Genomic DNA, 25,879 nt, shown 5'->3' on the forward strand with positions numbered 1-25,879 from the left:
GAAGTCTGCATGCTTCCCAGGATGGCACCTGAAGGACTAACAAGAAAATGACCAGATTCTTCCTCATGTAAAGGCAATTGAGATGTTTTTAGAAAAAGACAAAATTGTCCATATTGTGTGTACATAATAGAGACCCTTACTCTTTTGATTCTCTGTCTCCTTTTCTGCTCTTTCTGATACTGTTCATAGGTTCCATTGTCCAACTGACGCCTCCTTTTTTTATTGGAACAGTAGTTTTGGGAAATTGCATCGAGAAGAAAAATATTATTTGTTCAGCTGGTGAAAACGTTCAACAGCTATTCCAACTCTATATTACTCTGACTTGAACTTACAGTTAATAAAATAACAACATAAAATTCAATCATGGGGGCAAGGGCACTTAAATCTTTGGTCAACTCGAAGACATTTTGCCATTAATTTTGTATTCATGGAGAGGAAAATATCAGTCCAAATATTTAAAAAGATATTACCCATGAAGGACCTTCAAAGATGGAAGAGGAATGGTTTCGGGAGGAGGAAGAAATGACAAGGAAAAAAGAATTGGGGAGGAGGGAGAACCCACACAGAAAGGGAGAATAGAGAAACTCCGAGTGCTGTGATTGGTTGATTTAGAGGTACTGAACTGCCTGCAAAAACTGGAAATGGTTTTGTGGAGAAAAAGGTCTGGCTTCAGTTGTTGTAGATAAAGCTATTCACCAGACAAGTCAATATCACTATCCAGAGGATAGGTATTTACAAAACATACTACACAAATATTCTGACCCACAAATTGAAGGGGAAAAACCTTGGTCCATAACTTACAGTACGTATAATTTACAGTGAGTAATGAGAAGAAAATGACAACATACCTAGAATTCGCCTCTCGGTACAGAGAGAATCGTTTTTAATTTGTTCAATTTCTTTAACCTCCTTTAAAATGGTGGTAACTACAGTCTGATTGGGTGGTTCATTCTCCCTGTTAGAAAAATAGTTAAATTATCATTCAACAGTTACTGAACTCATAATAAAATGCCACGGGCATCCCTGGTGAAGATCTTTATAAAGATCTTTAAGGATCCTAAAATAGATCTTAGAAAATACCCTCAAAATTCCTTACCAAGATCCTTAAAGATTCTCCAGGAGCTTGCCAGATCCTAGAGGATCCTCAAAATTCTTGCCAAAGATCCTCAAGGATTTTCAAGGATTTTAAAAGACCTTTTGAGGATCTTGTTAAGATCTTTGTAGATCTTCACTACTCTTACCAAAGATCTTTAATTAAGGATCTTCAATAAGTAATGTTATTCATATATTGAATATTACAGTAACAATATGAGCTCGATAAAGGTACAGTAAAAACCTGCACACAAGAACCAAGTTTTTCCACACTAGGCTAAGAAGGTTCTTATCGAATGGTGCTGAACTGGAAAATTAGGCTAAAGACTGTACTAAGGTTCTTAAACAGGTTCTTATTTTGAAAATAAAGTAAAATAATGTGGCATTTGTCATTGGTGGGTGTGGCTTATTTGTGCCATTTGTGAAGTTTGTACAAAGCTTTGCAAGATAAACAGAACAAAAACAACATTTAAACAATGGTACTGTGTTGCTGCTGGGACAAACATGTTACTGGTAGAGCCTTTTATTTATTAAACTTGTGTATTCAGTGTTTGACTGAATTTTTCAAAATAAGAAGACAATTCAAAGTTGTAGGCTAAAACAGGTTCTTATTTAAAGGGGTCTAAATGGACTGTCTTAGCCTAACAGGTTTCTTAAAAGTTCTTATAGGTGGGTTTTTACTGTAACTTGTGTTTTGTTTTTGTCGTTGCATACTGCCTAAGGAAAGCTCAGCTTACAGTAATAGAGTAACTACAAACATTTTTTTTTTTTTGTACCTGAGCTTGGGTGTCCTCTGGATACTTTTACTAGCACCCCAAAATTTTTTTCCCCACAACGATTTATGCATTAAAAATTGTCCCCAAAACACTTTACTCGCCTGTCTGGCAAGTGAAGGATAGAATAATAACACTACCCTGACCACAGAATCTGTCAACCCCAGGCAAATGCACAAACAGAGACAAAAAATTTGGGATAACAAAAATGCAAATTTTTTGTAAACGACAAACAACACTTTTTGGTGTAGTGCGAACAGGCCCTAAACAAAACTTACTTCTTCTCTGTGTTCCACGAGAGTCCCAGCTGATCCATTTTGGACCGGATATAGTGCTGGAAATGATCAACAATAGAGAGCAATAAGTTAAATTTAAGATTAAAGATTATAAATCCTACTTAAAGTTGATTATAGATGATATGAATAAACAACTGATACTTTAATTTAAAGACCCTCCAAAGCTTTCCCTTTGAAAACTACATGTACTGGTCACTCAGACAAATTGGGAATTTGGCGGTAAGACATTGATAAAGTAAAGGTTTGACAAACAGCAAACTACCCCTGGAAAAAACAACAAACTGTATGTTGGAGGGTATATCGGTCGTTTCACCTACGACCAAACCCTCTACGTCCAGGGTCGAGTCCCCTACGTCTGATATGTCAGTTATGCCTACGCGTTAATTGCCCTTTCACCTACTGTGACTATCATAAATGTAAAACAATAATATCTAGTTTGATGCAAAGTTGACGACTACCTTCTACAGAAGAGAATCTGGTATCAAAAGATAGCATGCACAGCAAAGTGTATCCTAATGCACTAGTCAGTGGGAAGCCCCGTACCCAGGGAATAGTGGGGCATTAGACCAGGCCTGCCTTCTAAATGAAGCAAATTTCCTCCTACATGGCAGCCTTGTACGTAAAAAACCAAACGTTTCTCCCCTACCCCCACAATGCTGACCATATTTAATATACTGCAAGAATTTTTATCTCTGCAGTAATTGCTTGACATTCTCTGTCTTTGGTATTCTCTTGACGCACGATTTTGGAGTTAATACACTTAAAACTTTAAAATGTGTATATCTATAAAAACCGCTTTAAAAAACTAATAAATTTCGCTGAAAACTCAGCCTCGTCAGGCATGTTCCGCCATCTTGGATTCAAGATACTCTGTCGAGGGATTTTTCATTTCCCAGAAGAACTTCTTGGAGTTCCAGCATCACTACTGCTTCCCTTGGCAAGACTTGAGTCACAACCAGCTATTTTGTTTTCAAGAGCAGCAACCCTCTCGTCCATGGCTTTAAACCCCCCTCTCCATGGTAGCCTGAATCCATGCCAAGGTCTGAAATACCGCATCAGAAAAATCGCTTTGGTTCCCTTCCATGATTCTTAACAAGTCGTTGATGTCAGTCAACTGGTTTGCTACTGGCGATTGATCACTCTTTTCCAACTTCTCCTGGACATCTTTCAGTTTATTCAGAACCAACCTGAATTCCTACGCATTGGTGTTCTGCGTAGCTGCCATTTCTTGCTCGATCAATGGAACATTCAGCTAAAATTCAGCGAGAAGTGATGTGCGATGCGGTCTCACTGTTATCAAGAATCTTCAAAGACCCAAGTGGTTTTCCCGAGGTCCTTGTAGACAATTTGTTCACGTAACTAAAACAAGCGTTGTGATTGGTCCATTTATGTTATTGGTTGTCATTTTTAGAGCTCTAAGTATTTTTGGCCATCGTCTTGGATTACACCATTTTTCACACATTTCTCTAACTCTGGATCATTTACGTGTTGCTTTTGGAAAACATTACAATGCTGAAAAGAAGTTCTCTGCGAAAGTTTGAAAGAAGAAAGAGACGCTGAATTCAGTGTTTGCAATGTGGAAACAGCTACTCTTATTCTGGATCAAGATCGCATGTTTGCCCAGAAATAAGTGCATCTCCTGACGAGGGTTTCAATGCTTCATTGGCGAAAGAGATCAAAATCGACTGTGCACATGCGAACGTACACTCTGAAACAGAAAGCGAGGATCCTAGTTCATGCCATGAGAAGGACGTGGAAGGAGCTGATGTTGATCATGATGAATCTCACTGTGAATCAGGACGGTTACTGTCCCCAGAGATCCGCAGGAGACTTAGAGAGAGGTTAAGGAACCGCTTTAATAAAGAAGACCTGGACTATTTCGAGGATGATGAAGACGATTTAACAGACAATGCTGAGTGGAGTCGTGTGGACACTGATGATTCAGTGAACGAGAAGTGGAATGACCCTTCAGAGGGCCATGATCTTGAGGATTTTGACCAGGAAGAAGAAGGGGAAAATCTCCAAGAGAATTCGACAGCCTCAGATAAATGTGGAGCCCTTATTTTTTGGCTTTTATTGCTTTTATTATCTTGGCAGTCTGGATTTTCTGTAACAGACACAGTTGTTGAAATCCTTCTTAAATTTCTGAGCTGGTTTCTATGGTTAGTTGGAACATTTGATGGGAACACTTGCTTTGTTGAGCTTGGTAAACGTTTACCAAACACCCTTTACAAGCTGAGGAAACATCTTGGACTGTTAAACAATGATAACTTCATAAAGTATGTTGTCTGCCCTAAGTGCAAAAATCTGTATGACTATAAAGAATGCATGCAGAAGCGGTGCGGAAGACAAGTGTCAGCCCGTTGCAAGTTTGTGCCATGGTCAAATCACCCACATAGAAGTAGACAAGGTGAGACTGTTTCCTTAGTGGTCAAAAAATAATGTTCTTGTAGCTTGATTAACTCTAGCAGGGTATATAGTGTAACTTACCAGGGCATCAGCCAGGATTTTGGGTACACCATATACAGGGGGTTTCAAATTACATGTAGGTAGGTACAGTATTTTGCAAAGAAATATGGGTAGAATTCTCAATAGATATTGAATTGTAAGTTAAAATCCCTTTCATGTAGAGCAATTTTTTCCTTTATAGCAATGTCCTAATTTTGTGTATATTAGGTAATTATTTTCAGGTATATCAGTATAGTAGTTCCCCTGGGTTGACCCTGACTTACATATGTACAGTGTACTCTATTTACTTGAAAGAGTGCTTATTAAATTTTCCCACGTTTTGATGCGACACTTACTCAAGGGCAGCGCCTATTTGAGGGCAAAATTTTGAGCTCTGATTTTCAACCAAAGGCTGTTTACTTTGTGTAAGTTTTGGATTTCACGGTCTGCCATTACTCACATTCAAACTGACTGACTGGACCTCAGTGGGTTGGATCTAGGGAAAAGTAACGTCATTCACTCGATAGCTTAAAATTTCAGCGCGTAAACGTAGTTTATTATGTATGCAAAAGAGGAGTTAAAAATTCTGAAAGCGTGAAACTCACATGCTGCATATTATTAATTCAGTCATGTACAAATTCATTGTATTCTTATACTAGTGAGCGTTTCTCGTCATTTTCTCCTCAATCCAGCTCTCTCAAGATTTTAAAGTTATTAATGGCAGACCATTAAATAGGAAAATTCCAGTTAAAATAAAAAGTTGTCTTTTTGAAATTAAGGCTTAAAACTTGGGTCACATAGTGTTTAGTTAAAGTTGTAACTCAGATTTGAAAAAAAAAAAAGTAAAACTTAATCTGTGACTAAAATGAGAAGGATGTGATGTTTATCATGTCACAAGCGTGGAAAATGATGAATATTTGTCTCTCCCACACTTATGACATGATGAATAGATATAATGTTCCCAGGGTTCGTACAGAGAATTTTTGAGGGAAAAAAAAGGGAACTGTTGTTAAAAACAAAAATGGAAAAGGGCTGGTCTGGAATATTTTCCAACAAGTACAGTGTAACAATAAATTGCTAAAATGCTGAGTGAAATCACCATTCTTGCTACCTAGCCAAATCTCATCTAAATTTTAATTATTTGTCAAAATGTTCAATCTCTCCACCCTTAACCCTTGACATTACTGTCAAGTCTCTGCGTTTCACATAGACAATACTGTAGCAATAAACATAATCCTGGTATATCATGGTACAGTGCAACATTGTCATTTTGGTTCCCAGTCATTTGGCAAGCTTTGTATCAATCAAGTATTAACTTTTCAGATTGTGTAATAGGGAAATGATTCACAACCGTGAGTCTGAAGGAAAGAAAAATATAATGAAATAAAAAAGTATTGATTTTTTTTAAAATATAAAAGTATACTTCACAGTTCCTCTGACTGTTTTCTTAATTTATCAACATTTTATTGAACTTATCAACATTTTATTTCTTTGTGATGAATTACTCCTGAAGACTGTTCGCACTGGAACAAAGACTTTTCTTTATCCAGAGATGGTGTATCCTTATAACTCTGTTATAAGGTCTTTGCAACAACTTCTTGGTACACCTGGATTTTGGATGAAGTGCCAGGAATGGAGAGAGCAGATCTTCCCTGGCAATGTCAAAACAGACATATATCAAGGAAACGACTGGAAGGAGCTTTCGTAAGCTAGGTTTCTTTCTCACAGTAACAGCCTGGCTGTTATGCTTAATTTTGGCTGGTTTAGGCCATACAAGCATTCTCCTGGATCTGTTGGAGTAGTCTATCTTGTCCTACTGAATCTGTCTCGCCACGAAAGGTACAAACTGAGAATATTATTGTTGTTGGCCTTTTACCTGGGCCTTCAGAACCATAACTAACTGAACACTTTCGTTGAACCACTTGTCAAGGAGTTACAGACACTCTGGGCCTGTAAAGAGCGTTTTGCTGTTCATGGTAGTTTCTTTAAACGGGCAATCAAAGTAGGGCTAATATGTGTTTGATCAGATATCCCTGCTACACGGAAAATTGTAGGAGTCCTTGGACACATGACATCACAGGGATGTTCTCGATGTAAGAAAGATTTTTCGTCCAGACAAGGACTTAATTTCAGTGATTTCGATCGTGAAAATTGGCCCCCTAGAAACTCCTCAGAAGTGCTCAGCGAAAAGGACACTGGGTGAAAGTAGCCCTGCAGCTCAACAGAAACTTTGTTCTCAGTTAGGTGCCAGATATTCAGTTTTGCAAGAACTAGAATACTTTGACTGTATACTTTACTTTGTTGTGGACCAAATGCATAATCTGTATCTCGGGACAGCCAAGCACATGATGAAGAATGTATGGCTGAATGAGAAAAATGACTTCATAAGCGATGAAGACTTTCAAAGAATTCAAGAACTGGTTGATGGCAGTGCCACAAGATATTGGGTGCATACCTGGAAAGATTTCCTGTTCTTTTGAGGATTCACTGCAGTGGAAAAACTGGACAGTTATTTATTCAATATTTGCTCTCAAAGGATTTCTGCCTGATAATCACCTGGAGTGTTGGCGTCATTTTGTCCTTGCGTGCAAGACACTGGGCAAGAGAGTCCTGACAGATGATGATATTGAAATAGGGGACTCGTATTTGATGAAATTTTGCACAATGTTCGAGAAACTATATGTACAGGAACTGGTCACTCCTAACATGCATTTACATGGACACATAAAGGAGTGCCTACTAGATTATGGTCCATTTCATGCCTTTGGGTGGTTTAGGTTTGAAAGATTTAATGGTATCCTGGGCTCTTTCCACACAAATTCAGCTGATGAGAAAGTTTTTAATGGAAAGTAAAATTAAAGACTTCAAGTAGTCTGAGATGTACCAGGACACTTTTAAGGAGTTTTTTGACAATTGCCAAGGTTCAGGGTCAGTCAAGGATACTCAGGAGCCAATAGAGCAGTACCGTAGTCTTCAGGAACACAGAGAAGTATCAGTTGGTGATTTGCATTCCTGCAGTTGGACAGTGGACAAAAATAATTGTATCTGTGCAACCTCTTCACCTAAAGATGCTGCACTTGACAGTGAGGATTTAAATGTGCTGAAATCAGTGTATAAGAAACTTTTGGACCTTGATTAGACAACCACTATTGAAATGCCCTTTACTAGTGCACAATTCAAATCCATTGATCAGAGCTATATGGATCGCTGCAAAGCCAGACCGCAAGAAATTCCTTTGTTGTAGCAAACTGGGCAGGATCTGAAGGGTCACTGGCCTACGACACAGGATCTGACAATATTAGACCAGGACAAGTGTTAACATTATTCCGGCACTGTGTAAAGATCAAATCAACATTGCCTAATTCATCAGAACGCAGATGCCTATTTTACATGGCACGGGTCAACTGGTATTCTGTACATCCTGAACGCTATTCATATGGACTACCGGTGGCAATCTGATGTAACATGTTTGATGTATTTGGACCTGCCTGCTTCATGCCAGTTCAGAGAATCAAATCTCATTGTGCGTTGGGAGAAACAATTTATAAGAGAGAAACTGTTATTGCAGTGACAAGATGACTTGAGATTAGTGTTTTGATATACAGTGAGACCTCTATTAAGCAAACCCCCAATTAAGGGGACATCCTTTATTAAGCACACACTAAGTTTGGTCCCAAAATCAGTGTCTCTAAATTTTATTTTGGTAATGTTTGTTTAAAACTTCTATTAATCAGACTTGCATTGCAGTATTGATAGCATACTTGATGAGGGCGATTGATCAGTGATTAGTCCATGCATGCACATTTAGCTTTCAATTAAGATTCAATTTTTCTGTTATCCATACGACTGTCATTCACAAATTAAACTACCAAATATTGTTGAGGCTTTATAGACCTCCTAGAAAAGCCCTGAGAGTGTCTGTTTAATAGAGTTTTCACTGCTAGTTTTTAATTGGCCATTACATCATGATAGTCCACCTTTCTTTCTTTGAAGCTTTAGTAAAATGCAAATAATTCTCTTTAAAATGCTGGATGTTGTTTTAGAATTACAATAAGTTTCCACTGTTATACACCTGAGTGAAGAAAGGTTTCTAGAAAAAAAGGTAATCCAGAAATGATACAACTCAATGGTTTTCTAGAATACTTGTGATCTCTGTTCTCATTTGTCTTCTTAGAGACCATACCATTTAATTAGATAGTTGGAACATCTGTGATCATCAATAATTGTCACAATGAACATGAATCTTAATGAAGCACACAGCAGTGGCTCAGTTGTCCCATAATTTCTTGTGCAGAATGTTTGTTGGGTGTTTGCCCACCCATCCCATCCTTTCAAAAAATGGTCCAATTTTGTTAACTGATTCACAAAGCGCCAAATAGTCTCAAGTGACACATGTGGCCCAATTTCAGATTGTTTCATGGTGAATTTTACCTAAGGCGAATAATTGTTTTGTTATTATATCAAGAACTTGCACATTAATAATGAACCAAAACATGGAAACCCACACGGTTGCAATTTAATGCATGTACACCAATTCAATGGAAAGAAACAATACAAAAACGAAGACTGGTTGTTTGTGTCTTTATGGACAGATGTATGTTCCTTAAAAAATCAGCAACTCGGTTCTGAAGAGAAATAAATTTAGGTCCGTTCCAAGTCGTGGCTAGGCTGGCGATCTACAAAACCGCTATGTTTACGGTTCTTTTAAAGTAGTGCCTTACAAAAACATGTTTGGTTCAAAGGTGTTTGTATTCATTTTCCAAACTTCCCAGTGCTTTGAATATCCTGGCATTGGGGTGATGTGATTCCAGTAAAACAAAAATTCCTTTCTCAAATTGTCCGCCATGTTGTCCATGCCTTGTGTCGTACTTACCTGGGATGGCTTAGTAACCAAACCCTCAGGAAAACTTTAGAAACTGGAGGTAACGGAAGTGTTCGGTAGTGTTACACAATGAAGGAAACTGCTTATTTCCCGAAACAGTGGCTGGTAATAGTCTAAGTAAACTGCTGATGAAGACCAAGTTTCACGGTGTTAACTGCGACTAATTCCAGCGGGAAAATCTCAACCATTGTTAATGCATGGAGATGGTTATGAAACTCAACACGTCTTTTTGTTTCATTTTTGGCCTTGACGGTGCACAAAACAAACCCTTTTTCGAGAATATAACCAATCAGTTCTTTCGATTAAATTCTGCTTAATTAATTTGCGAATCCATGCAAAGCAAAAACAATAAATTGTGCACTGTCACAGTCAATTCAACGTTAATTGCGACAACGTTGTTGTCGTTTTTGAAGGTTGTGAGGTTTAATAACCATTAACTATGTTTCAACTAAACGCCATGTGCACTCGTTCTGGAAAACTGCAAGAAAACGATCAGGTAAACAAGGCATTTACTAGCGTTACACAGTGCAGGAAACAGTGTACACTGGTGAACATTATGTTTTCATGGCGTTAATTGTGACAAATTACCACTGGAAAATTACATGAAAACACCATGTTCATTCGTCGCGGAAAACGATCAAGAAAACAAGCTATTTACCAGCCTCGTACAGTGAAAGAAAACCGCTTCTGAACATGATGTTTTCATGGTGTTCACCGTGACTTAATTACTGATGGAAAATCGTAGGAAAATGCCGTGTTCACTCCGTGAGGAAAACTACAGAAAAACATTCTGACAGACAAGCTATTCAACGGGCTTTTCCTCGTGCAGGAAAATGTGGGATAAACTGCATGTTTTCCTTACGTTCACAGATAGTGAACATTAAATTCACCGTTCATTTTCTGAAATGGTAAAATGGAAGGTTAAATTGAGATTTTCTTAGCATTCACTATTTGGTAAAATTATTGGTGAATGAGGCTTTTTTTGCCATGATATGAACGAACTAAAGAAAAGCACCCTGGAGAAACCTCATCTGACTTACACTCCAGGGTGACAATTCGGCACTAGACAGACAAAACGGAAACGAGACACACAAGGAACTAGCCCGGGGAGGAATCATCGGAGGAGAAAAACTCCTGAGCAAACCAGTCAAGCGAAGCAGGAATATCGTTGGAGTGACGATTGCCACGAATTATCTCCCAGGTGAAGACATAATACCAGATTTCCCTGAAGGTACCAGGAAAGAAGGCGACTGTGTTATGCTCTCGACGGTCGGTATCCATGTCCAAAACGGCCAAACTTGCATTCGGAGATTACAGCGTAGAGGGCAAGGAGAACCGGTCTTTGGGGAGCTTCCTCTTCCCGTTAGGCCTGCGCTGCCAGGGCGAGTCAGAAGATCTTACATCCGACTCCGACTCCCCTTGAGTGAACTCAACAGTGAGGATGAGGATCCTTGTTGCATCATCAAAGGAGGATACCAGGTTTGTGTCTGGATCCACCGGACTCTGCAGGGGAGGAGGACGAACCTCCTCCATAGCATCCTCAACGACAGCATCTGGACTTTCATTCGGATCCTCCACAGCCTCGGTGCCAGGGGGACTGCCAACAGGGGCCGGAACCTGAGCCTGCTCCTCTTGAGGAAGAGACACCGGAAGAACTCCAGGGGCCAGTTGAGGTAGAGGCTGCCCCCAGGCGTTCCTGCATTCCCTGACCACAGTGCTGACATCGTCCACTTAGTGGGCAACTGCGACTCTGGTGACCTATCTTCCTACAGATGGCACAGTAGGGGGGGCTGACCATGATAACAGCCTGGTAATCGAAGCCAGCAAGACGCACGTCACCAGGAACATCTTTCGACATGGAGATTTTGATGAGACGGTTACCATCACTCAGGCCAGGAAAACCAGAGTGCTCACTCCTCTGGAGAGAATGAACCTGCCCAAAGGAGGAGAAGGAATGGACGGCATCATCTGGGACCTCGAACGGGCAATCCCAGTGATTCACCAGACGGGACGAAGTATCAGCGCTGCAAAGGCGAAGCTGAACATCACCATAAAGAATCCCACGTTGAAAAGTGGACTGACAAATGGACTCTTTCTTAAAGGTCAGGCGTATGGCACCATTCCTCATTAACAGGATAGACGATAACTGAACCCTCTCCACAGACTTAAGGAGGCGGGGAAGAACCTGCGAACTGCCGGCAGAACGGTAGAGTTCTGCGAGGAAAAAAGTCACCAGGCTTTTCAGGCACTGGATGGTGTTAGCAACTGGCATCCCTGGGCCGATCTTGGAGGAACCGAAGTTCAACTGCGAAACAAACCAAGAGAGTGTTCGAAAAGGTATCTAGCGTGGCTGGTTGCGGTGGCTATTAAATGATAGCACTGCAAGTGAAGGAAAGGTGAGGAACCACAAGTGAAAAAACACCAAGGGCACTCACAGACTGCTGCCGAGCCCTCATGAACTCAAAATGGCACAGATACTCACTAACGTAAGAAGTCAATCAAAGCATCAGTAAGTTTTTTTATATTTAAGGCGAATGACAGCCCCCCAGTGGGGTGAGTGCAATGGCTGTCAGACATACGAACAGAAAACAAACCGGAGGGACCCATCCGCTACCATAAACAAGGGGAATCAAACCACCAACCCCGGCAGGAACACACACGAAGTCGACAAACGAGGCCAAAAGGCAAGAACATCAAAAACGAACAGGGAAAGAGCAACAAGGGCGAAACAGGCACATGACGGGCACAAGACAGAAGACAGGGCCGATGACAAATTGAGACAAGCAGGGACGAAAAGGGAGCATGACGAGCACAAGGAAGGACGAGACCAGCACAGGCGAGGACGAGGGCATGACAGGCGAGGACATAACAGACACAGGCAAAGACGGAGCAGGCGCAGACAGGGACTTAACAAGCGAAGACGTGACAGGAACTTTAGCTGGAACAGGCATGGACTGACGGTTTGACCTAGCAGGAACAGGCGAAGACGTGACAGGAACAGGCGGGGACGGAGCAGGAACAGACGAGGACTTAACAGGAACAGGCATGGACTGACAGGGACGGGCTGACTCAACAGGAACAGATGAAGACGAGGACGAGACAGGTATGGCACTGGTTGGTACGGCTATAGACTTGACGGGCACACGAGTGAACTCAGCATTGGACTTGACAGCAGGCACAGGTGAAGACACAGCAGTCACAGGAGGAGACGTAACAGGAACAGACGAGGACGACCAGGGCGTATCGACAGGGGACATAAAAAAACGCCAACGAACTTTATCACGTACTGTAGACCTATAAACATCGTACATCTCGGCAAGACATTTCTTTAACATGACAGGACGAGGAATGCCTGGCACAGACGAGGAAATGCCAGACAGACCAGATAACGACTCAGCAAGGGACATCTTCAACTAGCAGGCACTTAACTTCAGACTGACAGGGACATGAAAAAAACCCAACTTACCCCGCAGGCTTCCGATAGGTACAAGCCCTAGTGCGTAATAGCCCGCGTCAGGTAAGTTTTTATATTTAAGGCGAATGACAGCCCCCCAGTGGGGTGAGTGCAATGGCTGCCAGACTATGCAACACGAAACAAACCGGAAGGACCCATCCGCTACCATAAACAAGGGGAATCGAACCCCAACCCCGGCAGGAGCACACACAACAACAAATCAGGAGGCCTCAGGAGGCAAAACATCACAAAAAACAGATCAAAAACTAAGGGAGGCACGGACAACGACAGGCAGGAACATAATCGGGACAAAACAGAAGACTGGACAGGCGCGGAAAGGGACAGCAACGACGGCGAAGACGGGCAAAAACATAGCAGGCACAGGTAAACAATAACGAAACATGGCAGGAACAAGCGGGGACAGGACTGGTACACGGGAAGACGCAGCAGGCACAGGTAAAGACGAAACAGGAACAGATGCAAACGGGACAGGACCAAGCGAAGACGTGACAGGAACTTTAGCTGGAACAGGCATGGACTGACAGGGACGGTTTGACCTAGCAGGAACAGGCGAAGACATGACAGGCGGGGACGGAACAGAAGCAGACGAGGACTTAACAGGAACGGGCATGGACTGACGGGCTGACTCAACAGGAACAGATGAAGACGAGACAGGAATGGCACTAGTTGGTACGGCTATAGACTTGACGGGCACAGAGGAAGACGTAACGGATGACCAAGGCGAGACAACTGGAGACGTATTATAAAGACGAGAAAATTTCACACGTAACAGGGACCTAAAAAGACTAGTCAATTCAGCGACAATAGACTTCAACGGAACAGGGCGAGGAATGACTGGCACAGACGAGGATATGCCAGACAAAAACTCAGCAACAGACATCTTCAACCACAAGTGTGACAAATCTCTAAACTAATAATGGGACTGAATACCACAATTGGCACGAATCTCTCAACCTTAACTGGGACTTATCTCTGGGACTTGACAGGTACTTAATGGGGACACTTACCCTGCAGGCTTCCGATAGGTACAAGCCCTAGTGCGTTTAGCCCGCGTCAGGTAAGTTTTTTATGTTTGAGGCGAATGGTAGCCCCCCGGTAGGGAGAGTGCAATGGCTACCAGACATAGGCAAGACTTATCCGTCACACAACAACGGTTCACCTCAAACGGGGGTACACCAATACGCCAAACTCGCCGGGGAATCGAACCCCGCCCCTACAAACACAAAACAAAGAACAAACAGAGAGACAAGCATAACAAAAGGGGTCGCACTCATGAGATGCCTCGTTTGACTTACACTCAAGAGTGACAACCCCATAAAAACAAGAACATGAACAGGACACAAAGGTTAACGTCTAGAGACATGATAGATGACCTGACTGATATCATTTTCAGAAACAGACAATTTGTGGGCTTTGGCTAACTTTTTGGCAAGCTGAGTGACAGTCGTGCAATCAGCACCGGGCTTAAGCTTGGCAAGGACGAGACGGGTTAACCTTGTTTTATCAGACACAGGAACAGAACCAGTACGGGCAGCTGGGGGGTCGAAAACGCTGATGATCTATGGTACAGGAGATGAGACTGGAGCACGGACAGAAGACGTTAACGAAGTGGAGACAGAAGGCACTTTGGAGACGGTAGACGAGGTAGGGACAGAAGGCATGACAGGAGGCACTTGGGAGACGGGCGACGAAGTAGAGACAGAAGGTACTTCGGAGACGGTAGACGCAGACGAGGTAGGGACAGAAGGCATGACAGGTGACACGGAGACAGTAGAGACAGGAACGGAGGCAGGGACCGAAGAGACCGGAGGACTGGAGTGAGGCGGGCCCCAGGCCTGCTTGCAGTCCCGAGCCTTGTGACCCGGCTGCTTACAGCGCAGGCACCGGCCCGAGAAAGGGCAAGCCTGAGGCGAGTGACCAGCTTCATGACAGATGGAGCAGACAACGGGCTGGCCAGCATGACACACGCGGACGGGAAAGTTGGAGATGGACAAGGAGGACGGGATGGACTGGACTGATTCGTTGAAGGACATAAGAAGAACACGAGAACCATTTGCCACGGACGGGTAATCACGGAAATAACATGGACGAACAGAGTGGACAACACCAAAGGACTTGAGAACGGCTTGGACTTCGACATCAGGGACTTCAAAGGGCAGATCACGGATATACACTGAACGGATAGGGACGTTGGAAACGGTAACAGGGATGGAGACTTTTCCGAACAGTAGGGAAGACTGCTGAAGGAGCCTGTTCCTGTACTCAACGGACTTTAGGGTGATGCGGACTTTTCCACTCCTCAGGAACTGAACAGCGGACACCTTATCTGGTTCCAGAGCACGCAACAACTGTGGGACGATCTCGGCGGTACCATTGGACCTGTAGATCTCAGCTGGAAAATGCAGCACTATACTCTTTGGAAACTCCATACCACGAGCAGTAGGAACACCAGGAACTAGCAAGAACAAACTGCCAAGCCCTTACGAGCTTTCAACGGCAGAGACACTTACTGGCGTCAACAATCTAATGAAGAGCGTCAGGTAAGTTTTTTTTTTTTTATATCTGAGGCGAATGGCCGGGCCCCCAGTGGGGAGAGTGCAATGCCCGCCAGACATAACGACTAATCCGTCACACAACAACGGTACGCCTCAGACAGGGGAGCACCAGCACGCCAACTTCGCCGGGGAATCGAACCCCGCCCTTACTAACATAAAACAAAAGACGAACATACACTAGATTGCATTCAGGAGACGCCTCGTCCGACTTACACTCAAGAATGACAATCATGAACGAACATAAAAACAGAAGGACCGGGACAGAGGACAACAGGACAACGGGAAACGAACGGAAGCAAAGGCGAATGGCGGACCTAGAAGGTCACCAGTACATAGACTCATCCAGCTAAAACGAGCTGGTTCGCCACAATAATGCATTAAAGATGGACAACAAGACGGTCATCAACAAGCGAAGCCACAACACCACGACCACCCCACTGACGAGCAAAGTACCGACGACGACGGGCAGAACGAAAACGACGGAAAAACAGGGGGAGATAAAAACGAACACGCGACTTGACACGTTCAATAACTTCAACAGCGGAGGGACGCACAGCACGGAAACGAAAATCATTCCGAGCCAACCAGACAAAGAACTTACAGACGTTAAGCAAGTAGACAAAAACCCGGGGGACAGCCCGCAACTCATCACCAGAAAAACCAAAAAGCACATGACGAACGAGCAAGGAGGGACAAAGCGGAGAGGCCAAGGACAACAACGACTGGAGCCAAGAGATGACACTGGAGGCCAGAGGACAGTCAAAAAACAGGTGCTGTAAAGATTCCAGGGGCGAGGAACAGAAACAAACAGTGGAGACATTATAGCCAAACGACGCAAGGCGCTCAGCTGTGTACAGCACCCCGTGAGCCACTTTCCACGAAAGGTCAACGACGGGGCGATCAAGGTCGAAAAAGAACAGCTGGCGCCAAGTGGCCGACCAGTATAAGGAACCAAACAAAGGAGAGAACTTGATGACACAATGAGGAGGGACAACATTTTCAGACAACAGGAAAAGATAGGCAGACTTAGTAGTGACAGAACGTATAGGACAGAAATCAGCACCAGAACCGATACCGGGAGAAGGCGGGGACAAAGTACCTTTGCAAGCATGCCAGGCGGACAAGAGAGAGACATAGAAAGGAGGGAGCCTGGGGGAGGAAAAGGCGGGAGGGGAACAAAGGACAACTTGGGGGGGAGCATTAAAGACGGAAGAGAACCAAAAGACCATAAAGGAAACCCACGAGGACGGCGACACAACAAAACGGCGGACCCACTGGACGTGAAGAGCAAGCACCTTAAGTTGGAAATCAACAACACCAAAACCACCGAGAGAAGAATGCTGTACAACAGCACGACGAGCTACAAGATCGCGTTTCCCACCCCAGAAAAAATTGAACACAAGGGAAATGATTTCCGCACTGACCCACCGGGGCACATGGATAAGGGAGGCCACGTACCACACACGGGACAAAGCAAGCGCATTGATGACAAAGGACTTCCCCTTGAAAGACAAGGAGCGCTGCCTCCAAGAATGCAAGACATTTTTAACGGCGGTGATACGGGGCCTCCAGTTATCCTCCTCCAACATACCCGGACCTAAAAAGACACCCAAAACCTTTATCTTATCAGACGACCACTCAATAGCCACCGGAGGGTCAGTGCGGCCGCTCCAGGAACCAAGCCACAGACCAGAACACTTGGACATGTTGAGCTTGGCCCCGGAACCACGTTCATACAGTGAGTAGACATCAAAAATCGCAGAAATTGAACAATCATCGACAACGAGAAGAGAGGTATCGTCCGCATAACAAGAAATGACCGGCAGAGAGGGAGCGAAACCAGGCAAAGAGAGACCCTTAATTAGAGGACAGGCACGAATATTACAGGCTAGGACTTCAACGACAAGAACGTAAAGGAGAGGCGACAAAGGACAACCCTGACGGACACCACGAGACAACGGGAAAGACTTGGAAAAAAAACCATTAACGTTAATAGAACTACGTACCCCGGAATAGAAGAGATCTACCCACTTGATAAAGGAGGCCCCAAAGCCCATAGCGGAAAGAGTGGAACGGAGGAACGACCAATCTACCCTGTCAAATGCCTTCTCCTGGTCTAAGGAAAGAAAGGCGGCCGGGAAGCCAGAACGGGAACAAAAATCGACAGCGTCCCGAAGGAAGGCCACATTTTCGCCGATAAAGCGACCCGGCACCCCACAAGTCTGGTCCTTGCTGACAACAAAGTGGATGACCTTGAGAAGACGGGCAGCGATGGCACGGGAAGCAATTTTATAGTCGACATTTAACAGGGTAATTGGTCGCCAGTTTTTCGGATCAACACGGTCACCTTTTTTGAAGGAAAGAGTGATGATACCTCGGCGCTGAGAGGAGGATAAACGACCGGAAGAAAACGCAGAATTAAGAACCATAACAAGGTCAGAACCTAACACAGACCAGAATTTAAGGTAAAATTCCATAGGAAGGCCGTCGCATCCAGGAGTCCTGCCCCTGGCCATACCCTTAAGGGCGGCCAAGCATTCCTCCCGGCTGAGAGGGCCGTCACACGAAGCACTAGAAGCAGACGAGAGGGACGAAGAGATATGAGACAAAAGGGCAGCACGTGCGACAGGGTCACATGGAGTAGCAGAGAAAAGGTCAACATAGAAGGAACGGAAAGCGTCACAAAGACCATCTTTGTCCGTAATGAGAGATCCATCAGGACCTCTCAGCGCCGAGATATAACGATCAGCAGACTGCTTTTTCACCAAACGACAAAAATAAGCGGAGGACGACTCTCCCTTTTCGACCCATCTAATGCGGGCCCGGACCTGGAGACCACGGGCGAACTCCAGGTCGAGCTGCTGAATACGAGATAATGATGACATGTAAACAGGGAGAAGCGAAACACGGCCGAGGTCAACAAATGGCTTTAAGTGAGAAACAAGACGGTCAAGAATGTCACGTTCAAGCCGTCTACGATCCGCACGCTGCTTACAATAATTGATAGTGATACCTTTAATGCGGGACTTGCCCGCATCCCACCAGTCAACCACGGAAGGAAAGGAGAGAAGACGCGAACGCCACGAAAGCCAGAAATCGGAGATGAGCTGAAGATATGCCTCCTCCTCCAGGACAGAAGTGTTTAGCTTCCAAAGGCCAGGCCCAGAAGCAGGAACAGATGGGAGAGACCAAGAAAACTGAAGCGCGCAGTGGTCGGAGTAAGGGCAGGGTAGTATATCTGCAGAAGAGACGAAGGGGATCCACGAATACGGGCATCCGATAAGGTCGATGCGGGACGCAAGGGAGCCATCTCTCCGAAACCAAGTAAAAGACGAACCAGAAGGGTGCCGAAGACGCCAGATATCGACAACACAACAATCACGAAAGACAGAAGACAACAGGGACGAACTCTCACGGGAAGTGTCGAAGGGGCAAGACCCCCGACGATCAACAGAACGGTCAAAAACAGTGTTGAAATCACCACACAAAAGGGTAGGGATAGAGGGATCAATATGATCCACACAACGGTGAAGGAAGGAATCACGGTCAGGATTGCGGTTGGGAGCGTACGCACAAGCAACACGAAAAACAGAGCCACGAAAACCAAATTCAGCTAGGACAAAGCGACCATCGAACTCACAGACAACAGAGCGACAAAGAAGGACAGGACGGAACAAGATAGCAACCCCACAAGAACGATGCGAACCAAAAGAACCAGCACACAAATAGCCGAAACCGGACACCCAAGAGGACAATTCGGTCAGAGAGATGGCATGAGTCTCCTGCAGACATACTACCGACGGGGAGAGGTGGGACAGCCACTGCAGAAAACTAAGCCGCTTGTCCGCATCTCTCAACCCGTTAACGTTGATTGAGATAGCTGAGAGGGCCATGAGGAGGGAGGAGAGGGCCAACAAGAACATCAGGAAGGAAAGAAACCACAAAGGGAATTAGACCGCATATCTTCAGCAGAAAGCCGGCTCTTGACAAATTGCCTAGCCTTCTTCCCAGGGGCTGCACAACCAGAGGAGGCAGAGTGCGCCTCCGAACTATCCTCCGAGCCATAATCTTCAACTAGCCGCTTACGTGGGCCAGAGACCTCGACCATAGGGGCATCTGAGGGCAATGATTCACCAGGAGAATCACCAGACGTATAACTACTACTATTGCTTTGAACACTATTCGCGTTCACACTAATAACGTTAGTTGCACTTTGAACACTATTCGTGTTCAGACCATTATCATCATTACAAACACTATTCGTGTTCACACTACTAGTACTATCATCACAACGAACACTATTCGTGTTCGCATTACAATTAATGTCATTACTACGAACACTATTCGCATTCGCCTCACTACAGTTATCTACATTATTTTGGACTTTCTTAGGAACACTATTCGTGTTCACACAACTATTAACAGTAACATTATTATGAACACTATTCGTGTTCCCACAACTAATATTATCATTATTATCAGCACCCATGCTGCCACTACTAGAATTACCAATAATATCAGGACTACTAAGTATACTTTCACTAATGACAGGAACAGGCTCCCCGGAAACAGGCAGTGAATCACTACCAGACAGGGGAACTCCAGCCGAGTCAGAAAAGGACGACGGGTGAGATGAGGAATCCCCATCCCCAGCGTCAGCCCAACTGGTAGGGTGGAGGATAGACTGACTCGCAAAGAGGTCATCAGAGCAATCGAACTCGGGGTCAGAAGAAGCGGACTCACTATCAGACAGAACATCAGTGACTACAGGAGCCGAGTTCCCACCCGCAGGGGGCGGGGGAGCTGGCCCGGATGGCGAAAGGGCTGCGGCTTCCGCAGGGGTAGGGTCGGCAGAGGCACCTGGCGCAGGAACAACAGGCGGCACATCCCAAGCCCGTGGGGGATTAGTACAGTTCCTAGACATGTGGCCGGGCAGAAGGCAGTTTCGGCACTTGCCACGGATGGGGCAGTCCCGAGCAATATGTCCCTCCTGTCTACAGATATCACAAGACAGGGGTTGCCCAGGGTACCAGACCTTACAAGGATGTCCACCAATAATGATGGACCGCGGAATGACTTTTTGGCGAACCATTTTAACAACTCTGGTGCCGGTCGAAACTTCATTCATGTCAGGATAATGTTGCAATGTTACAGAATTAACGACACCATAAGATTCCATGACAGAGCGCAACTCGTTGTTATTCGCTTCAAAAGGGTAATGATGAACAAGGACATTTTGTGGGCGGGGCCCACTAACAAACACACGACATTCAATTGTATCAATGAAAACACGATCAGAACTTTCAATAGACTTTTTAGCAGCAGGATCTACAAATGTAACATTAACGGCACGGCCAGGAATGAACTGGACGGATGCAACAGTAAACTTGTCCTTAAAGTGGTTTTGGATGGCACGCGCAACGACAAAACGGTGCGCATCAGACGGAAACCCAGAAACATCGAGCACAACAGTGCGCGCAAAAGAGGCCCGAGACATGGCACGAGGCCAGACCCAGAAGGGCAGGACGACAACAAAAGAAAGTAAACTCACCGAAATGGACGCAGAAAAACGGCAAAACAAGTGACAAGAAATGGATGGGCAACGAAGTCCAAGATGGCTGAACCGCGAAACCAGATAGGCCAAAGGCCCGCCACTTACTCTGAAGACAAGACCAAAAACCACGTACCAAATGGGTAGGGCCTCCGGCCAAGCACAGCGTTCAGGTAAGTATGAACTTTTTCAGCCTTCCCATGGACCGCAAAACGCAACTGCTCTGCACATAGCTTGTGGTGGCTTCTTGTCGTCCCAGAACCGGTAAGGCAGGCCGGTGACTCCCTCCTTCCTAGGGAAGACAAGAGAAGGTGGAAGCTGGTCAGTCTGTTGTTTCACTTTCAATTGTTTATTTCTTCCCCGGAGGGAAGTGGGCCACACTCGGAGGTAGTGCTATACCGAGGCAACCCGTGGCCGGGACGAGGCAAGCCTCTTTTCCACGGCCCAGTTCCAAAAATCAGTTTAATATATGAGCTGCTCGATGAGCAGCGTATCAGATATTAAGCTGATAAGAACAGATTTTTTTTTTTTTTTTTTATCAAAAGAACTTTTATTTACAAATAAAAAGATCCTTAATACATCAGAATAATCTAGCAGAAAAATCAGAATAATCAAGCAATACAGAATAATCTAGCAGAAAAACAGAAAAGCAAATCACTAAATCCACTAAACTAATACAACAGGAAAATCGACAAAGTTTACTTAGATGGGACGCGATCCGGACGCGTCGGTTTACGGGAGGGCGGACCCTCAGAGTCAAGCAACTTGGCAGGTTGACGCTTTAGAGACTGTTTCTTAGCGTTTTGTATCCTAAGACGGGCACTTCGCTGTTCATCATAAAGATAACTGAGGTACGGTCGCCGAGAAGAACTTTCCAAATTATTCTTTTGCACAAAGAGAGTAGCAAGGTCAAGCAGGCGCTGTTGAGATGCTGTGGCTAAATCCTCGATAGACATTTTCCGTACAATGGCAAAAAAACGGGGGTCAAGATCATCATAAGGCAAAGGAGGCAGTTCATCGGAAACATGCGGAACAGTATACGGTATAGGTGCTTCAACAGAAGGAGGCGGCGTAGAAGCAGGCACAATAGGCGAAGTAGACTTTTCAGAAGGAGGCGGTGTAGAAGCAGGTACAGAAGGGGGCGGTGTAGAAGCAGGTACAGTAGACGGTGTAGACTTTCCAGAAGGGGGCGGTGCAGAAACTTTAACATCAGAAGCTGGAGGAGCATCAGGAACAGAGACGGGGGGAGGGGGAGCAGCCGAAGCAACAACCACCTCATCTCCAGACATTAACTGGTCATCTCCCGACTCTTCAGAGGCCTCAGAAGGGGCCCCCTCGGGGGGAGGAACATAATCAAGAGTGGCATCTTCAACAGGAACATTGGACCGCATCACTTCTGATCCCGGGTGAACAGAGCTCCAGGCCTGCCTACACTCACGGGCCATGTGGCCAGCCTGATGACAGCGCCGGCACAGACCCGAGAGTGGGCAGGAGGAGCCACGATGGCCAGACTGGCGGCAAATGGTACAATGGGCAGGCTGGCGGATATACCAAACACGGCATCTACAATCGCAGATTGTTACAAAGTTCGGAACATCCTGGTCCAAAACAACATCGACAACACGGTTCCCATTATATAAGGACCGAAAATTCGGGAACGTACTCCGCCGAATCGACAGGACATCACCATACGACTTAAAAAACGTCTTCACATCATCGTCAGCAATCTCAGAAGGGAGGTCTCGCACGTGGACAGAACGAACATTGACATCCGCACGAAAGACAGGAACATTCACACCACCGTAGACAAGACCAGATGAGATCAAGTCTTCACAAGACGAACGATCCTTAAACGTGACACGGACACGACCACTTTGTAGAAACTGGACTGTAGTAAGCTTATCTGCAGGAACGAACTCCAGCAACTGTGGTAGTACGGTAGAAGAACCAACATTCTGGTAGATTGCCTCAGGGAACTGGAGAATAACACTGTTTGGACATTCCATTACGAAACAATTTAGGGTGGAGGCTATGCCGTTCCCTCCCGGCAGGTACTTAGGACAAGCGCTCCAAAAGAAACAAAAAGCCAATCACTCTACCACAAGTCTAGCAGTGGAACAACGTCGGCCAAACGGGTCTTAGCCAAAAGGCCGAGAAGCGATGCCATAACATGCTCGCAGCAGACGGAGTGCTGCTAGTCTCCTGGTCGCGAGATATGGTGGTCTGATTGTCATCCGTCCCAAGTAGGGAATCTACAAAGCCAACCTGAAAACGAGGCCGGCGCACACAACGATTGTCTACTTGTACAGTGGATGGACGGACGGACGGCAGGCAGCCACAGCCACCAGGACTGCATGGCATTTGCGTTGACGGCAAGAGGACAAATCCACATGGTGTTTCCTCCGACCTCTTTTTCACTTTCCTCTTATAAAAGAGTAAATTTTCACGGCAAATGACTTGTCTACGACCATACCACAGGGAAAACACCGGTTCTCGTCCGATCACCGAAGTTAAGCCCTGTCGGGCGGGGTTAGTACTTGGATGGGAGACCGCCTGGGAATACCCCGTGTTGTAGGCTTCCCTTTTTCGTTCTATCCACTTCATCATCTCAAAGAATCTCAGTTCCCCCCACCAAAGAAAGTTCCAATACAGCTTTTTTTAAAACACAACATGTCAAGCAAATGTCAAAAATGAGAAATGCAACAAAAACAAAATAGTTCACACGGGAAAGGCGAACTTATATTCCCGAGGGAGCGCGTGCGCGCGAGATCTTATCAAACCAACGTTTATGACATCAAAGCTATCTTTTTGTCTGAGCAAAGAACAGGACACGGCAAGTGTGAAATTGACGCACTGTTATGCATTGGATGAAAAGACAAACTAGTTAGTGGGGAACATGTGCATACAACGACGGCTAGAAAATTATAAAATTGATCTAGCGAAAACGTGACTTGGTGGAGTTGACATTTTCACTGTTCTCTGCTCAACACGGACAGTATTCAGGCCCCATTTGTTCAAAGGGTGAACAACATTATTCAGAAAATAAGTCACTATCCTTCCTGAGTATAATACATTTACTTTCGCGATAACAATTCAATTAATTCATAACACAGAGAAACGACAACGTGCGTGTTGGCCACAGAAATGTAACGCCAACTGCCCTGGCCACTTCTCATGTTACTCAATGCACGCCGGATCGCCAGAAGGCAACATAGTACAAGGGAGGCATAAGAAATCTATCACGCTTACAGATAGGCGATCGAACATTGCAAACATACATCTACTTACGTTTTGCAAACGATGCAAGAGGATAAGTGCTCCATCTGCCCTCCGGTACTTTCTTGTTTCACTCGTCGATCGATCTATCCTCGATGATTTCTCTGCAGCAACGAAGAATGCAAGAAATGAAGTGAGGTTCCGCTCCGCACTGCACCCACCAAATAACTCAAACATTCAACGAGATTTCAATTCACGGCAAACTCACCTTGTCCTTGGTTACTCCGTTCCGTTCAGTCCCGTCCCGTCAGTAAACGACAGGACAGGGCATCTTTCCATGCTTGCCTGACTGACTGAAATCACACCAACAAACCATCGCATTAGTGCCATTCCTTTCCCGAGGTGGGTGCGGGGACTAGCGCGAACGCAGGTCCCCACTACCAGAAATTATACGCTCGAGTTACCCACATTTGGGGTAATCGCAAGGGTCAACCCAATCGAAGTGCAATGAAAGAGCCTCACCTTGAGAGGACTGCCTCCCTGATCACAGTGCCTCCCGCGTCAGGTAAGTATGAACTTTTTCAGCCTTCCCATGGACCGCAAAACGCAACTGCTCTGCACATAGCTTGTGGTGGCTTCTTGTCGTCCCAGAACCGGTAAGGCAGGCCGGTGACTCCCTCCTTCCTAGGGAAGACAAGAGAAGGTGGAAGCTGGTCAGTCTGTTGTTTCACTTTCAATTGTTTATTTCTTCCCCGGAGGGAAGTGGGCCACACTCGGAGGTAGTGCTATACCGAGGCAACCCGTGGCCGGGACGAGGCAAGCCTCTTTTCCACGGCCCAGTTCCAAAAATCAGTTTAATATATGAGCTGCTCGATGAGCAGCGTATCAGATATTAAGCTGATAAGAACAGATTTTTTTTTTTTTTTTTGTCAAAAGAACTTTTATTTACAAATAAAAAGATCCTTAATACATCAGAATAATCTAGCAGAAAAATCAGAATAATCAAGCAATACAGAATAATCTAGCAGAAAAACAGAAAAGCAAATCACTAAATCCACTAAACTAATACAACAGGAAAATCGACAAAGTTTACTTAGATGGGACGCGATCCGGACGCGTCGGTTTACGGGAGGGCGGACCCTCAGAGTCAAGCAACTTGGCAGGTTGACGCTTTAGAGACTGTTTCTTAGCGTTTTGTATCCTAAGACGGGCTCTTCGCTGTTCATCATAAAGATAACTGAGGTACGGTCGCCGAGAAGAACTTTCCAAATTATTCTTTTGCACAAAGAGAGTAGCAAGGTCAAGCAGGCGCTGTTGAGATGCTGTGGCTAAATCCTCGATAGACATTTTCCGTACAATGGCAAAAAAACGGGGGTCAAGATCATCATAAGGCAAAGGAGGCAGTTCATCGGAAACATGCGGAACAGTATACGGTATAGGTGCTTCAACAGAAGGAGGCGGCGTAGAAGCAGGCACAATAGGCGAAGTAGACTTTTCAGAAGGAGGCGGTGTAGAAGCAGGTACAGAAGGGGGGGTGTAGAAGCAGGTACAGTAGACGGTGTAGACTTTCCAGAAGGGGGCGGTGCAGAAA

General features: G+C 45.0%; 4 non-coding genes and 1 pseudogene across 4 annotated transcripts; 2 read left to right on the plus strand and 3 right to left on the minus strand.

Annotated features, from left to right (window-relative positions):
* Positions 1-3,670: 3,670 nt before the first annotated feature.
* LOC138017799 (uncharacterized) lies at positions 3,671-8,188 on the plus strand (annotated as a pseudogene).
* Positions 8,189-21,437: 13,249 nt separating this feature from the next.
* LOC138017943 (U2 spliceosomal RNA) lies at positions 21,438-21,621 on the minus strand. The gene has a single exon (XR_011125975.1). It is a non-coding gene; the product is annotated as a U2 spliceosomal RNA (small nuclear RNA).
* A 1,910-nt stretch (positions 21,622-23,531) lies between these two features.
* Positions 23,532-23,650, plus strand: LOC138017919 (5S ribosomal RNA). The gene has a single exon (XR_011125958.1). It is a non-coding gene; the product is annotated as a 5S ribosomal RNA (ribosomal RNA).
* A 1,047-nt stretch (positions 23,651-24,697) lies between these two features.
* On the minus strand, positions 24,698-24,861 carry LOC138017930 (U1 spliceosomal RNA). Its single transcript, XR_011125964.1, has one exon. It is a non-coding gene; the product is annotated as a U1 spliceosomal RNA (small nuclear RNA).
* A 184-nt stretch (positions 24,862-25,045) lies between these two features.
* Positions 25,046-25,228, minus strand: LOC138017944 (U2 spliceosomal RNA). Its single transcript, XR_011125976.1, has one exon. It is a non-coding gene; the product is annotated as a U2 spliceosomal RNA (small nuclear RNA).
* Between the last annotated feature and the right edge of the window lie 651 nt (positions 25,229-25,879).

This window comes from Montipora capricornis, chromosome 9 (assembly GCF_036669925.1).
Source record: "Montipora capricornis isolate CH-2021 chromosome 9, ASM3666992v2, whole genome shotgun sequence".
In the NCBI taxonomy this organism is placed as follows: Eukaryota; Metazoa; Cnidaria; class Anthozoa; order Scleractinia; family Acroporidae; genus Montipora; species Montipora capricornis.